Source organism: Heptranchias perlo, chromosome 17 (assembly GCF_035084215.1).
Source record: "Heptranchias perlo isolate sHepPer1 chromosome 17, sHepPer1.hap1, whole genome shotgun sequence".
Lineage (NCBI taxonomy): Eukaryota > Metazoa > Chordata > Chondrichthyes > Hexanchiformes > Hexanchidae > Heptranchias > Heptranchias perlo.
Window position 1 is genome coordinate 37,285,974 of NC_090341.1, and position 13,545 is coordinate 37,299,518.

Below are 13,545 nucleotides of genomic sequence, written 5' to 3' on the forward strand. Positions count from 1 at the left end.
AGGAGCAAAGACACTACCCATCACTTTCCTTAAAAAGATAAATTTCTTAATAATTCACCAAAACAAGAGGAAGTAAGTCATAATATAGAAGCCAAATGGCTAATCTGCAACCTGGCCACTGGAAGCAGTGGCAAAGTGGGAGGCAGTTGTGCCAAGGCCACCAGCAGTGATGACAAATGGAAGAGAATGGTGACAAGGCATAGATCATCCCAGGCAAAGTGAGAGGGGGCACCAGCAAGGCCACCAGAAGTGAGGACAAAGTGAAAAGGAGTAGCAGCAAGCCAAGATGGCTCACATATCAAAGATAACTGCACCAGTAATGGGTTGGTCTGCAAGCATGAATCTGCAGAATCATGCCCTAAAAACCCCTTTGTAGTCTTACACGATCCAACAACCAATGGAAAAAAGGCAACTTTAGAAAATCTCACAAGAACATGGCGAACTGGTACAATAGTCAATCAGACTAATGTCCCATAGAGTCCCAGTCCAATTTAACTCCTACTGTCCAATAAAAAGCTGTTCTCCAGTCTCGAACTATTGCTGTACAGCGATGAGTGAAGTGTAGCTTCTTCTTTGTGGAGACTGATGAACCCTTGAGTGGAATGTTGTTTCCTTCATTGTGATTTGTGGATGGAAGCACAATCAATTTCTGTAATTTAGGAGGAAGTAAACCACAAAATGTAGGATGAGGAATCTGCTAAAAGTTTCTTAATCTTGTGACAATGATTTTAAAGTCAGTAAGGTAAATATTCCTCCTTGAATGTTGTTAGCAGATCTGCATTCAGTATCACCGATTCCAATTGAGTTCCTTACACTGTTGTAATAGCTCAACTGCCTGTCATTAAAGCTAATACTACCCATGACAGCATTGTACTGTACCATATAGACACATTTCATACTTCCTTGGGCCTGGCCTTTCTTTTCATTTCCACTATCACATTAATAGCTGTGATCAATCTTCTCACATCTTTTCTATTGTGTGGTTTTCACTATCATCTCTCCATTGTACATGACTTTCATGTCCTTCTTACTTAATTTGCCATTAACTAGTTCTTTGGGGCAGGCAGGAGGTGACCTTTAGTCTACTGTTCAGCATGCTTTTGTGATATGCTGTAACAAACAATCAAACAGGATAACACTGGCGTAAGCTGTGTGTGTGCAAACCTTCCTACATTCAAGAGCTTTTCTGACAGTAAGAATATCCCAGATTTCCCATGATGAAAGAAAGGATTTGCAGATACAGTCCCAACTGCTGCCCACACTTATCAAGAGCAGCTGCCCATATTGGCCAAATAGTCCTAACCATTTGCCATTACCATGGGAGTCAATTACAAATTAAGCACGGGCAGTTCAATAGGTTCTTCAATAAGTTTGCACCTCGTTAATTTCTTACATTTGTGAAATTGGATTCATCAAAGGCATCAAAATAGAGCCGTGAATGGGGAGAGAGGAAGAAAGAAACATCCTGGTTGTAGTGCTGAAGAATTGTGCTCTAGAACTAGTTGCACCTCTAGCCAATAACCAGCTCACCAATGCTCAGTTTGGGTTCCGCCAGGACCACTCGGCTTCAGACCTCATTACAGCCATGGTCCAAACATGGACAAAAGAGCTGAATTCCAGAGGTGAGATGAGAGTGACTGCCCTTGACATCAAGGCAGCATTTGACCGAGTGTGGCACCAAGGAGTCCTAGTAAAATTGTAGTCTATGGGAATAAGGGGAAAAATTATCCAGTGGCTGGAGTCATACCTAGCACAAAGGAAGATGGTAGTGGTTGTTGGAGGCCAATCATCTCAGCCCCAGGACATCGCTGCAGGAGTTCCTCAGGGCAGTGTCCTAGGCCTAACCATCTTCAGCTGCTTCATCGATGACCTTCCCTCCATCATAAGGTCAGAAATTAGGATGTTCGCTGATGATTGCACAGTATTCAGTTCCATTGGCAACCCATCAGATAATGATGCAGTCCGTGCCCACGTGCAGCAAGACCTGGACAACATTCAGGCTTGGGCTGATAAGTGGCAAGTAACACTCACGCCAGACAAGTGCCAGGCAATGACCATCTCCAACAAGAGAGAGTCTAACCACCTCCCCTTGACATTCAACGGCATTACCATCGCTGAAACCCCCCCATCAACATCCTGGGCTCACCATTGACCAGAAACTTAACTGGACCAGCCATATAAATACTGTGGCTACGAGAGCAGGTCAGAGGCTGGGTATTCTGTGGCGAGTGACTCACCTCCTGACTCCCCAAAGCCTTTCCACCATCTACAAGGCACAAATCAGAAGTGTGATGAAATACTCCCCACTTGCCTGGATGAGTGCAGCTCCAACAACACTCAAGAAGCTCGACACCATCCAGGACAAAGCAGCCCGCTTGATTGGCACACCATCCACCGTCCTAAATATTCACTCCCTTCACCACCGGTGCACCGTGGCTGCAGTGTGTACCATCCACAGGATGCACTGCAGCAACTCGCCAAGGCTTGTTCGACAGCATCTCCCAAACCCGCGACCTCTACCACCTAGAAGGACAAGGGCAGCAGGCACATGGGAACAATACCACCTGCACGTTCCCCTCCCAGTCACACACCAACTTGGAAATATATTGCTGTTCCTTCATAGTCGCTGGGTCAAAATCCTGGAACTCCCTACCTAACAGCACTGTGGGAGAACCTTCACCACACGGACTGCAGCGGTTCAAGAAGACGGCTCACCACTACCTTCTCAACGGCAATTAGGGATGGACAATAAATGCTGGCCTTGCCTGCGAAGCCCACCTCCCATGAACGAATAAGAAAAAAATAATCGAAACTGGTTGTGAATTCATAGGCTGCCGTTTAATCCTTAGCACCTGGATATTGTTTAATTTCAGCATGTCGAGAATATGTTAGCTCACTTCTGTCTGTTAGAACAACGAAATGAGAGGGCTTAACGTTGAGATTGAAATGAGGAGACTTAACCTTTTATGGTTTAACCACTGCTTATAGCAGGCAAATTGTGTTAACACTAATGTGCCCGCTATAGCTGGTGGGGACTGCATATCATGCATTTCAAATCCTCAGGACATTATGAAGTGCTTAACAGCTAATCAATTACTTCTCAAGTGTGCTCTCTACTGTTTTTATGCATGAAAATTTGGTAGCCAATTTGCACACAGCAAGATCCTTACAAGGAACAATGAGATAACTAGTAACTGGTTTTAGTTGAGGGATAAATGTTGGTGAGGACAGTGCCCCTATCCTTATTCAAATAGTGTAATTTGATCTTTTGTATTCATGTGCCAGGCTGATGGGTCCTTGGTTTAACATCTTATGTGAAACGTAACACTTTACTCCAGAACGTAGTATTCCAGATGGGGTCTGACCAAGGCTCTGTATAACTGAAGCATAACTTCCTCCCCTTTGTATTCCAACCCCCTTTGAGATAAAGGCCAACATTTCATTAGCCTTTTTGATTACTTTTTGTACCTGTGCATTAGCTTTTAGTGATTTGTGTACATTGACACCCAAATTTCTGCTGCTCCACAGTACCTAGTTCCTCACCTTTTAGAAAATATTTGAAATATTTCAAGAAATTTGTCTTTCTTGGATCCAAAGTGGATGACCTCACACTTCCCCACATTGATCTCCATCTACCACAGTTTTGCCCACTCACTTAATCTGTCCCTTTGTAACTTCCTCCTCCCTTCTACACAACTTACTGTGCCTCCTAACTTAGTGTCATCTGCAAACTTGGGTATACAGCTCTCTATTCCTTTATCCAAGTCATTGATAAAGACAGTGAAAAGCTGAGGCCCCAGTACAAATCCCTGTGAAACACCATTTGTCACATCCCGCCAATCAGAATACATTCCCTTTATCCCAACTCTCCGTCTCCTATCTCCCAACCAATTACCAACCCAGAAGTCACAAGTTTACCTCCGATTCCGTGTGCTGTAATTTTTGCTAATAATCTTGAGTGTGGATCCTTATCAAATTCCTTCTGAAAGTCCACGTAGACAACATCCAAAGACACTCCCCTGTCCACCATGTTTGTGACCTCTTCAAAAGATTCAACTAGATTACTCAGACATGACCTACCTTTCACAAATTCATGCTGATTCTCTTTGATCAGCTGCTATTTGTTCAAGTGCTCAGTCACTTTTTCTATGATGATAGATTCCAGTAACTTCCCCACAATTGATGTTAAACTGACAGGTCTGTAGTTACCTGGTTTTTCCCTTCCTCCCTTCTTAAATAATGGAATGACATTTGCAATCTTCCAATCCAAAGGGCACAATTCCTGAATCTAGAGAGCTTTGGAAAATTGTGACTAATGCACCTGCAATAATACTAACCAAATATTAACCAAATAGATATTGCAAATCATTTTTTCTCGTGGTTCATCTCCCCCCACCCCCCTCCAAAAAAGTCTCAAGCATCAGCAAACAATTAGCATTTTTTTTGTTCAAAATATTCAGAAGGAAGGGAAGAAATGTCCTAATTTTTGTGGCTGTCACATCTTTCCATTTTTGGACAGGAGATCACCTCTTTGCCTCAGTAGTGTCACAGTACTGATGAGAATGTGTCTATTAGTTTTGACAGCTCAATCATCTCATCAAACAAGAAGAAAATTGGTAGAAAATCTAATGCTTCCTTCTTTAAGCAGTCAATTAGTTTTCCTGTAGAACCAGAAATGCTTCAAACTGAAGCTCAGTAGATGCAAATCCCCTTTGGGCACTCCATGAGTGTTTTTCTTTTGCATTTGGTGCAAAAAAGTATGATGTAACTTTTTTGAATGCATTGCATTCATAAGATTTAAACCCTTCCCACTGCCCATCCAGAATTTCTGCCCTCCATTCCTGAAGGTGTTGGTTTCAGTTAGGGTACAATTCCATCAGTGCCAGTAGCCTTCTGGTACCCGACTTAAGTGATCAATCCTCACATATGAGCCTGCATGGTGAGTGACTGTAGGCTATCTGATTGAGAGGCAATCCAGCCAAGTCCAATCCTAGCCTCACCTGATGTTGCTGCACCCACACTTTTCAGAAGGGGTGTCTGGATAGTAATCAGAAACAGGAACCCTGGCCGAGAAAGTTTATATTCCTACCAATACTCAACAATAGCTAAAGTATGACTGTTCCTTCCCCTCCCAGTCAAAACAAATGTTAGCCTACATTTCTCTTCCCCCCAAAAAAGCTGCCTGCCATCCAATACGTAACCCAAGTGGCCATTTTTCATGAACTCCAGATAGTGAGCATTGGCAAGCTACTCGGTCATGGGGTCCATCACAGCCACACCGAATGCAGCTAAATCCCAGTGAATTTGTCTTCCGTAACTCAAAGGCAGAGGCTAATTGCAGCACTACGGTCCTGGTTGAGATCAGCTAGATTAGCTTCCTGGTCTGTATGGCTCAGTTCCACAGCAGCTGTAAATAAAAGTTTTTCCTCTCTTCTTTAGATAGTGCACTTACCAACTGATCTATTAGGGAAGCTATAGATTTCCTACTTTTAAGGTCAATTTTCCGCCACTTCACTTGTGTCAGTTTCCTGAAAAATGTTCCTCAATATTCACTATTTGACAATGGCAACAGCTTGCATTTAACATACAAAATGTCCCAAAACACTTCATAAAGAAATAGCAAGAGGAACACAACCAAAGCCATAGGATAGAGGTTAGGGGATGTGACTGAGGGCTAGGTTGAAAACGTGGCTTTCGTGGGAGGACAGAAAAATAGAGGGGGTGGGGGGGGAGGATTTAGGGATAGAGTTCCATAGAGTAGGGTCAAGGCAACTAAAAGCTTAAAAGCAAAATACTGCAGATGCTGGAAATCTGAAATAAAAACAGAAAATGCTGGAAATACTCAGCAAGTCAGGCAGTGGAGAAAGAAACAGAGTTAACGTTTCGGGTTGATGACCCTTTGACAGACTGTTCTGATGTAAGGTCATCGACCTGAAACGTCAACTCTGTTTCTTTTTCCTTATTGCCATTTGATCCTGCAATCTCTTGAAATTTCAGTAGGGACCGCTAGGCCATAGCAGTCTTCGGATGTTTTCCCACAGTGAAACAGCCCTTGTTTTCAATAATAGATTTAAGACAGAAGTGAGGAGCAGCATAAAAAATGAGAATTCTCATCAGCAACAAAAAGCCTAAGGAAATGTTTAAGTGAATTGTTGAATACCACATCATGTACCTAACCATTCAGTATTCTCACACAGTATGCATTTTCATTTTTGATTTTCAGATGAGTGAAGTAATAATTACCTGTCAGTAAAGTTACCAATCACACCTATAGAATAAACATACCTAGAGCCCCATGGCTTCAAGTCGCTGTTCCCCTACCTTCCCTTTAAACCAAAGAATCAAACAAAATCTACCCAGGACGTTATATCTGGCAAAGAGGTTTGAGAATGTGGACATGCAGATGTTTTAGAAAATCAAAGCCAAGTGACTTGTTTCATTATTAGGTTTTCAACACCTCCGTTTATAAAAAAAAGACATTTTCTGCTTTTCTCATGCTGGTGATTACAATCTTTTCAGTGAAGTTGTTTTCTTAAGACCTAATATAATTTCAAAGTTCTGACAGCTAATGGGTTTCTTATTAAAACCAAGTGTTCAAAAGTCTAAACTATACCATATATTTTATTGCTAAATGTTTGTTATCCCTTGTTTTCATGGAAACTGTTCCACTGAATGAGGTTATGATATTGCAAGAAGTATGACTGAAATCCAACCCATGAATTGTCAGTGATTAGTGACAGGAGGGAGAGCATTGTAAGCTAGTTATGAATTAGAAGTGAAGTATTCAGGATCTTTTATCATGTGAGGTTGAAATTGCACTGTGCGATATTCATAATGAACACATTAGCACGTTCATATGATTTAACAAAGGTGCTACCTCATTTATTCTAGATTGATTAATGCCTTCGTTAAAATAGCACACAGAGAAATTTCATATAAGCTTGTTAATGCGTTTGTTGCTATATGCAATTTCAACCCCATATAATTTTAAGAATAAGAGATTTATTACCTCAGCATTTAAAACGTTTGCCTTTAGTTGTTTAGAGATTTACTTTCAGGCCTCTTACCTCTAACAGCTTCGTTTGTGTCGGTTGAAGGACGTGGTCCAACCAACTGACCTCTCTACAACTGCGGGCAGGGGGAAGCTTGTGGTGGTGACCGAATGGGGCACTAGTAACATCAGTTAATCTTTCTCCCTCCCCAAATCTTCAATTACCGATGGTGAACTTGAAGTGCCTGCTTTGTAAATATGTCTGGTTAGTAAGCCAGCACGGTACCTGCTCGGCTGCCACATAACCCTTGTTGGCTGAGGCTTATTTTGACACAGATCATTTCTTGTAAAATCAAAGAACATAGCTCCATTTTGAAAATCTTTCCAAGAATGTTGGCGAAACTGAATCCCGAAGACTCTGAATTCACTGCACTACTGACCTCTTCTAAATCCCCGTCCTAAAAAACCTTTATGTTATAGTATCTCAGAAAACCCTTAACACTATCAGCAAAAATAAAGATTAACCCAAAGTATTTCAAATGCTGCCCTTTAAAAATGACTGATGCGAACCACTGAAGATTTCCCTGCATACTCACTTACACAATGTTCATAAAATTGCGCTGATTACAGGAATATTATGGGATAGTTGCAGCATCCATTGAGCCAAAGGAGTTTACGGCACAAGGGGGGCCATTTGACCTATTGTGTCCTTGCTAAAGCAATTCAAAACTGATTGCACTGCCCCACTCTCTCCCCATAGCTTTGTATCTTCCTCGGCTTCAAATATTTATTCAATTTTCCCTTAAAAGATCAAATGGTCTCTGCCTGTGGCAAAGCCACATTTTTTCTAACCGTTTACTCTGATAATTTTAACTTTCCTCTGGTTGGGTAAGTCAGTGATTACCCAACCAGAGGAAATAGTCTTTCCCTATTCACTCTACCAAAAGTCTTCATAATTTAAAAAACTTCTATTAAATCTCCTTAGCCTTCTCTGCTCCAGTGGAAACAGTCCCAGTATCTTAAGTCTATCCTCACAACTATAGTTTCCCATCCCTGGTATCATCCTGGTGAATGTGCACTCGCTATGGCTTTAATGTCCTTTTTATAATGGGGCATGCAATACTGAACACAGTATTCTAGTTATAATTTAAGCAAGGTTTTGAATTATGTCATCATTACTTCTTGAGTTTTGTACTCCATGACCCTATTTATAAAACCCCAAATTCTACTGCCCTCTTTTTTTAAAAAGTCATTCTCAGGATGTGGACGTCAATGGCAATTGCCCATCACAAGTTGCCCTTAAGAAGGTGGTGGGCCGCCGCCTTGAACTGCTGCAGTCTGTCGTCTGGTTTTAGCTGAAAATAAGCAAGAAACGAACTAGCTCGATCCAAGTTTCGAGTGCGGAATGGATAATTCAAGTCTACGTAGCAATAACACTCTCCAGAGCCTGGTTTGCATGGATCTGGATGAAGGACACAATTCACCAAGGGTCTCTGGTAAATCTTCAAGCATTTGAACTGAAAATGAAAAATTCTGACTCGAGGCCTGGAGCAATAATTAATAGAAGCTCTGTATTGTATCAAAGTTTACCATTAACACCATAAAAACTGTTAGTTAAAGAGAAAATAAAGCTGCATTTCAGCAGTGTAACTCTCGATAGGTCTGATTCTGAGTACGTGCTCGGGCTGGTGTATGAAGAAGTCTGATTGAAGGCACAGGGATGACATCTAGTGTCTCTAAGTAGAACTGCAATTTCTAGGCCCAGGTGAGGATAGGATTGATCTCATCTGTAATGCCCCATAATTGAGTAGCCTGATTATCAGTTCAGCTGACATTAATAATGGCCACTCGGGCAAGATACTGGAGGACAATTAATGCCCACAGAAGGGGTTAACACTTTCAGGAGAAACAAGGAGAGGAGAAAGTTGGTGAGAAATGAAAGGAACAAAGAAAATGTATATAAAAAGTTTCCACACCCCCCAGAATTTTGATGGAAAAATCAGTAAGGATATTCCAGAAATGTACATATAGAAAAATAATTGTATCAAAAGTTCACAGAGTGGTGGGTCAGGGATTGGTGTACTGACACAATACTCCTGGAGCAGAAGGATACAATTTTTCCCATCAATTTCTGTTCTCAACCAAGCCAATTTGTTACAGGAAAGGAGTGACTAAGGGAAGGAAGACCAGCCAGTGAGTCACTCTTGTTTTCTCTTGTGCATTTCCTAGTAGCCAGACAATTATTGATAGAGGCCAGGTGCTGATCTCCTTTTGCCCTCCATGATGGAGAATGGTGTGTGTAAGGAGAGGGGAGAGAAAACTAATAGTTGAAAATTGAAGCGGGGGAGACAATATAATCATCCCTTGTTGGTTTTGAAATTTAATATTGTAACTTTTCCTCTGTAATCTTCCATAGAATCATAGAAAATTTACGACACAGAAGGAGGCCATTTGGCCCATCGTGTCCGCGCCGCCCAGCCGAATCTCACTTTCCAGCACTCGGTCCGTAGCCATTTAGGTTACAGCACCTCAGGTGCACATCCTGGTCTTTTTAAAATGAGTTGAGGGTTTCTGCCTCTACCACCCTTTCAGGCAGTGAGTTACAGACCCCCATCACCCTCTGGGTGGAAACATTTTTCCTCAGCTCCCCTCTAATCCTTCCACCAATCACATTAAATTTATGCCTCCTGGTTATTGACCTCCCTGTTACGTGAAATAGGTCCTTCCTGTCCACTCTATCTAGGTCCCTCATAATTTTGTACACCTCAATTAAGTCACCCCACAGCCTCCTCTGTTCCAAGGAAAACAACCCCAGCCTATCCAATCTTTCATCATAGCTAAAATTCTCCATCCCTGGTGACATCCTCGTAAATCTCCTCTGTACCCTCTCTAGTGCAATCACATTTTTCCTGTAATGTGGTGACCAGAACTCAAGCTGCGGCTTAATTAGTGTTTTATACAGTTCTGGCATAACCTCCCTGCTCTTACATTCTATGCCTCAGCTCATAAAGGAAAGTATCCCGTATGCCTTCTTAACCACCTTATCTACCTGTCCTGCTATCTTCAGGGATCTGTGGACATGCATTCCAAGGTCCCTCACTTCCTCTACACCTCTCCGTATCCTCCCATTTATTGTGTATTCCTTTGCCTTGTTTGCCCTCCCCAAATGCATCACATTTCTCTGGGTTGAATTCCATTTGCCACTTTTCTGCCCACCTGACCAGTCCATTGATATCTTCCTGCAGTCTACAGCTTTCCTCTTCACTATCAACCACACAGCCGATTTTTATATCATGTGCAAACTTCATGATCAAGCCCCCCACATTCAAATCCAAATCATTAATATATACCACAAAAAGCAAGGGACCTACTACTGAGCCCTGCGGAACCCCACTGGAAACATCCTTCCAGTCACAAAAACACCCGTCGACCATTACCCTTTGCTTCCTGCCACTGAGCCAATTTTGTACCAACTTGCCACTTTCCCTTGGATCCCATGGGCTTGTACTTTTTTTGATCAGTCTGCCATGTGGGACCTTGTCAAAAGCCTTGCTAAAATCCATATAGATTACATCAAACACAGTACCCTCATCGACCCTCCTTGTTACCTCTACAAAAAATTCAATCAATGTAGTCTCTGCACGACCTTCCCTTAACAAATCCATGCTGACTGTCCTTGATTACTCCTTGCCTTTCTAAGTTTATCCTGTCCTTCAGAAATTGATTCCAATAATTTGCCCACCGCTGAAGTTAGACTGACTGGCCTGTAATTACTTGGCCTATCCCTCGCTCTCTTTTTAAACAATGTTACAACATTAGCAGTCCTCTAATCCTCCGGTACCACATCTGTATCCAGTGAGGATTGGAAAACGATGCTCAGAGCCTCCGTTATTTCCTCCCTTGCTTCTTTTAACAGCCTGGGATACATTTCATCTGACCCTGGTGATTTATCTAATTTCAAAGATGCTAAACCCCTTATTACTTCCTCTTTCACTATGTTTATCCCATTCAATATTTCACACTCCTCCTTAATTACAATGTCTGCATCGTCCCTCTCATACCAACATCTTCCGCCTCCACACATAGGTTACCTTTTTGGTCTCTAATAGGCCCTACTCTTCCCTTAGTTATCCTCTTGCTCTTAATGTATTTATAAAACATCTTTGGGTTTTCCTTGATTTTACTTGCCAATATTTTTTCATGCCCTCTCTTTGCTTTCCTAAATTTCCTTTTTAATTTCACCCCTGCACTTTCTATACTCCTCTAGGCTTTCTGCAGTATTGAGTTCTCGGTGTCTGACATAAGCTTTCCTTTTCTGCCTTATCTTACCGTGTATGCTCCTTGACATGCAGGGGGCTCTAGATCTGGCAGCCCCACCCTTTTTCTTTGTGGGAACATGTTTACTCTGAATCCCTTGAATCTCCCCCTTGAATGCCTCCCACTGCTCTGACATTGATTTACCTTCAAGCAACTGTTTCCAGTTCATTTTTGCTGAATCACTTCTCAGCTTAGTAAAATTGGCCTTTCCCCAATTGAGAACTTTAACTCCTGTTCTATCTTTGTCCTTTTCCATAACTATGCTAAAACTAACTGAATTATGATCACTACTTTATTCATGTATATACTGTTATAGCTGCCCAGACAACATTTTTAATGGTCCCAATGTAAAGAACATGGTCTATCATGTTGGCTGAGATTACCCAGAATGAGCCAACTGCTAAAAAGCAAGACAAGGGGATTTCATTTTTCTGTTCCTTATCCACGGTGCTGTCTCATTTTATTATGTTTGTCATTGGCCACCATTTGCAAACACATTGCAGAGCTGTAGCTTTGTTTATTTGTGCAGGCATCCCTCAACTGCACATAGTATAGGAATCAAAACCTCTGAAGGGGCTGGTGATAAAGCATGCTATTATGGATTCTGCTTTAGTACTGTTTCTGGTAGGGCATTCCATATCCTAACAACACTCCGTGTTAAAAAAATCTCCTAACCTCTCCCTTCATTCTTTTAGTGACAATCTTAAATGTAGGCCTTCTAGTTACTGACTCACTGATTAGTGAAACTTTTCTGCACCTCCTCCACGATCTTGATATCTTCCTAAAGTCAGGCCCCCAAAACTGGACAATATTCTAACTGCAGCCTAACCAATGATTTTCAAAGGTTTGGTTTTACTTTCTTCTTTTGTACTCTGCCAATAGTCATAAATTCTGGGATCACATGTTTTTTATTTTACAGTTTTATCAACTTGTTCTCCCACTTTTAAACATTTGTGAATCTGAACCCTTAAAACTCTCTGCCCTTCTACTCCTTTTAAACTTTTACCATTTAATATGCATTTCCTCTCATTCTACTTCCCAAAATGTATCCCCTCATATTTCTTCACATCAAATTCCATTTGACATCTATCTGTACAACCTACTAAACTGTCCATGTCCTTCTGACTTTGCTTACACTACTCTTCATAGTAAACCATGCTCCCTTTATTTGTGTCATCTGAAAATCCTGATACTGTCCCTCCTATACACAAGTCTAGATCATTCTATATATTGAGATGAGCAAAGGTCCCAATACTGACCTCAGGGAGATACTAATGTTTACATCCCTTCAGTCCAAAAACACTTCTATTAATCACTACTCTCTGTTTTCTGTCCTTCAACTAGTCTCCTATCCATGCTGTCACATTCCCTTTAAAACCATGTGCCTTAACTTTAAATCAACAAGTCTCCTAAGCAGCAATTTAACAAATGCCTTTTAAAAATACATATGCATAACATCGATTGCACTTCCTTTATTGATACACTCCATTATTTCCTCAAGGAACTCTATGTCAGACATGACTTGTCTTTTATAAATCTGTGTTAGTTGTCTTTAATTAATCTATATCTTTCTAAATGAGTATTAATTTGAACCTTTATTATGGTCTCTAAGAAGTTGACACACTGCTCTATAGTTACCAGGTTTATCTGATTTTGAACAGGGGCATTACATTGGCAATTCTCCAGTTTTCTGGTACAACTTCAATATTCTAAGATGTTTGGAAGATGTCAGGGCATCAGTTATATCCTTTCTGACTTCCCTGAGCATTCGAGGATACATGTCACCAGGGCCTGGTGTAGTTTACACTTTGAGTGCCACCAATTTGTTTTTTAGTACTACTTCCTTATCTATAGTTATTCTATTGAATTCATCCACCTCCTCTGGTATAGTTTCATTCCCAATATCATACTCTTCTTTGAAAACTGAGGCAAAGTACACATTTAGTATCACTATTCCTTCATCCTTGGCAAGCAGATTTCCTTTTTTCATCTCTAATCAGTCCTACTTTTAATGAGTTTATAAACTCCTTTATTATTGTCCTCTAGGTAACCTGCCAATCATTCTTCATACCTCCTGTTAGTCTTTGTAATCTTTTTTGCTTCCCTCTATGTTTTCTATACTCCACTTAATTTTATTTTGTGTTACATATTCGCTCTAAATATGTAATTTGCCTCTAAGTCTCATTTTAATTTGAATTGCTCTACTCATCCAAGGAACTCCAATTTCTGCTGCATCC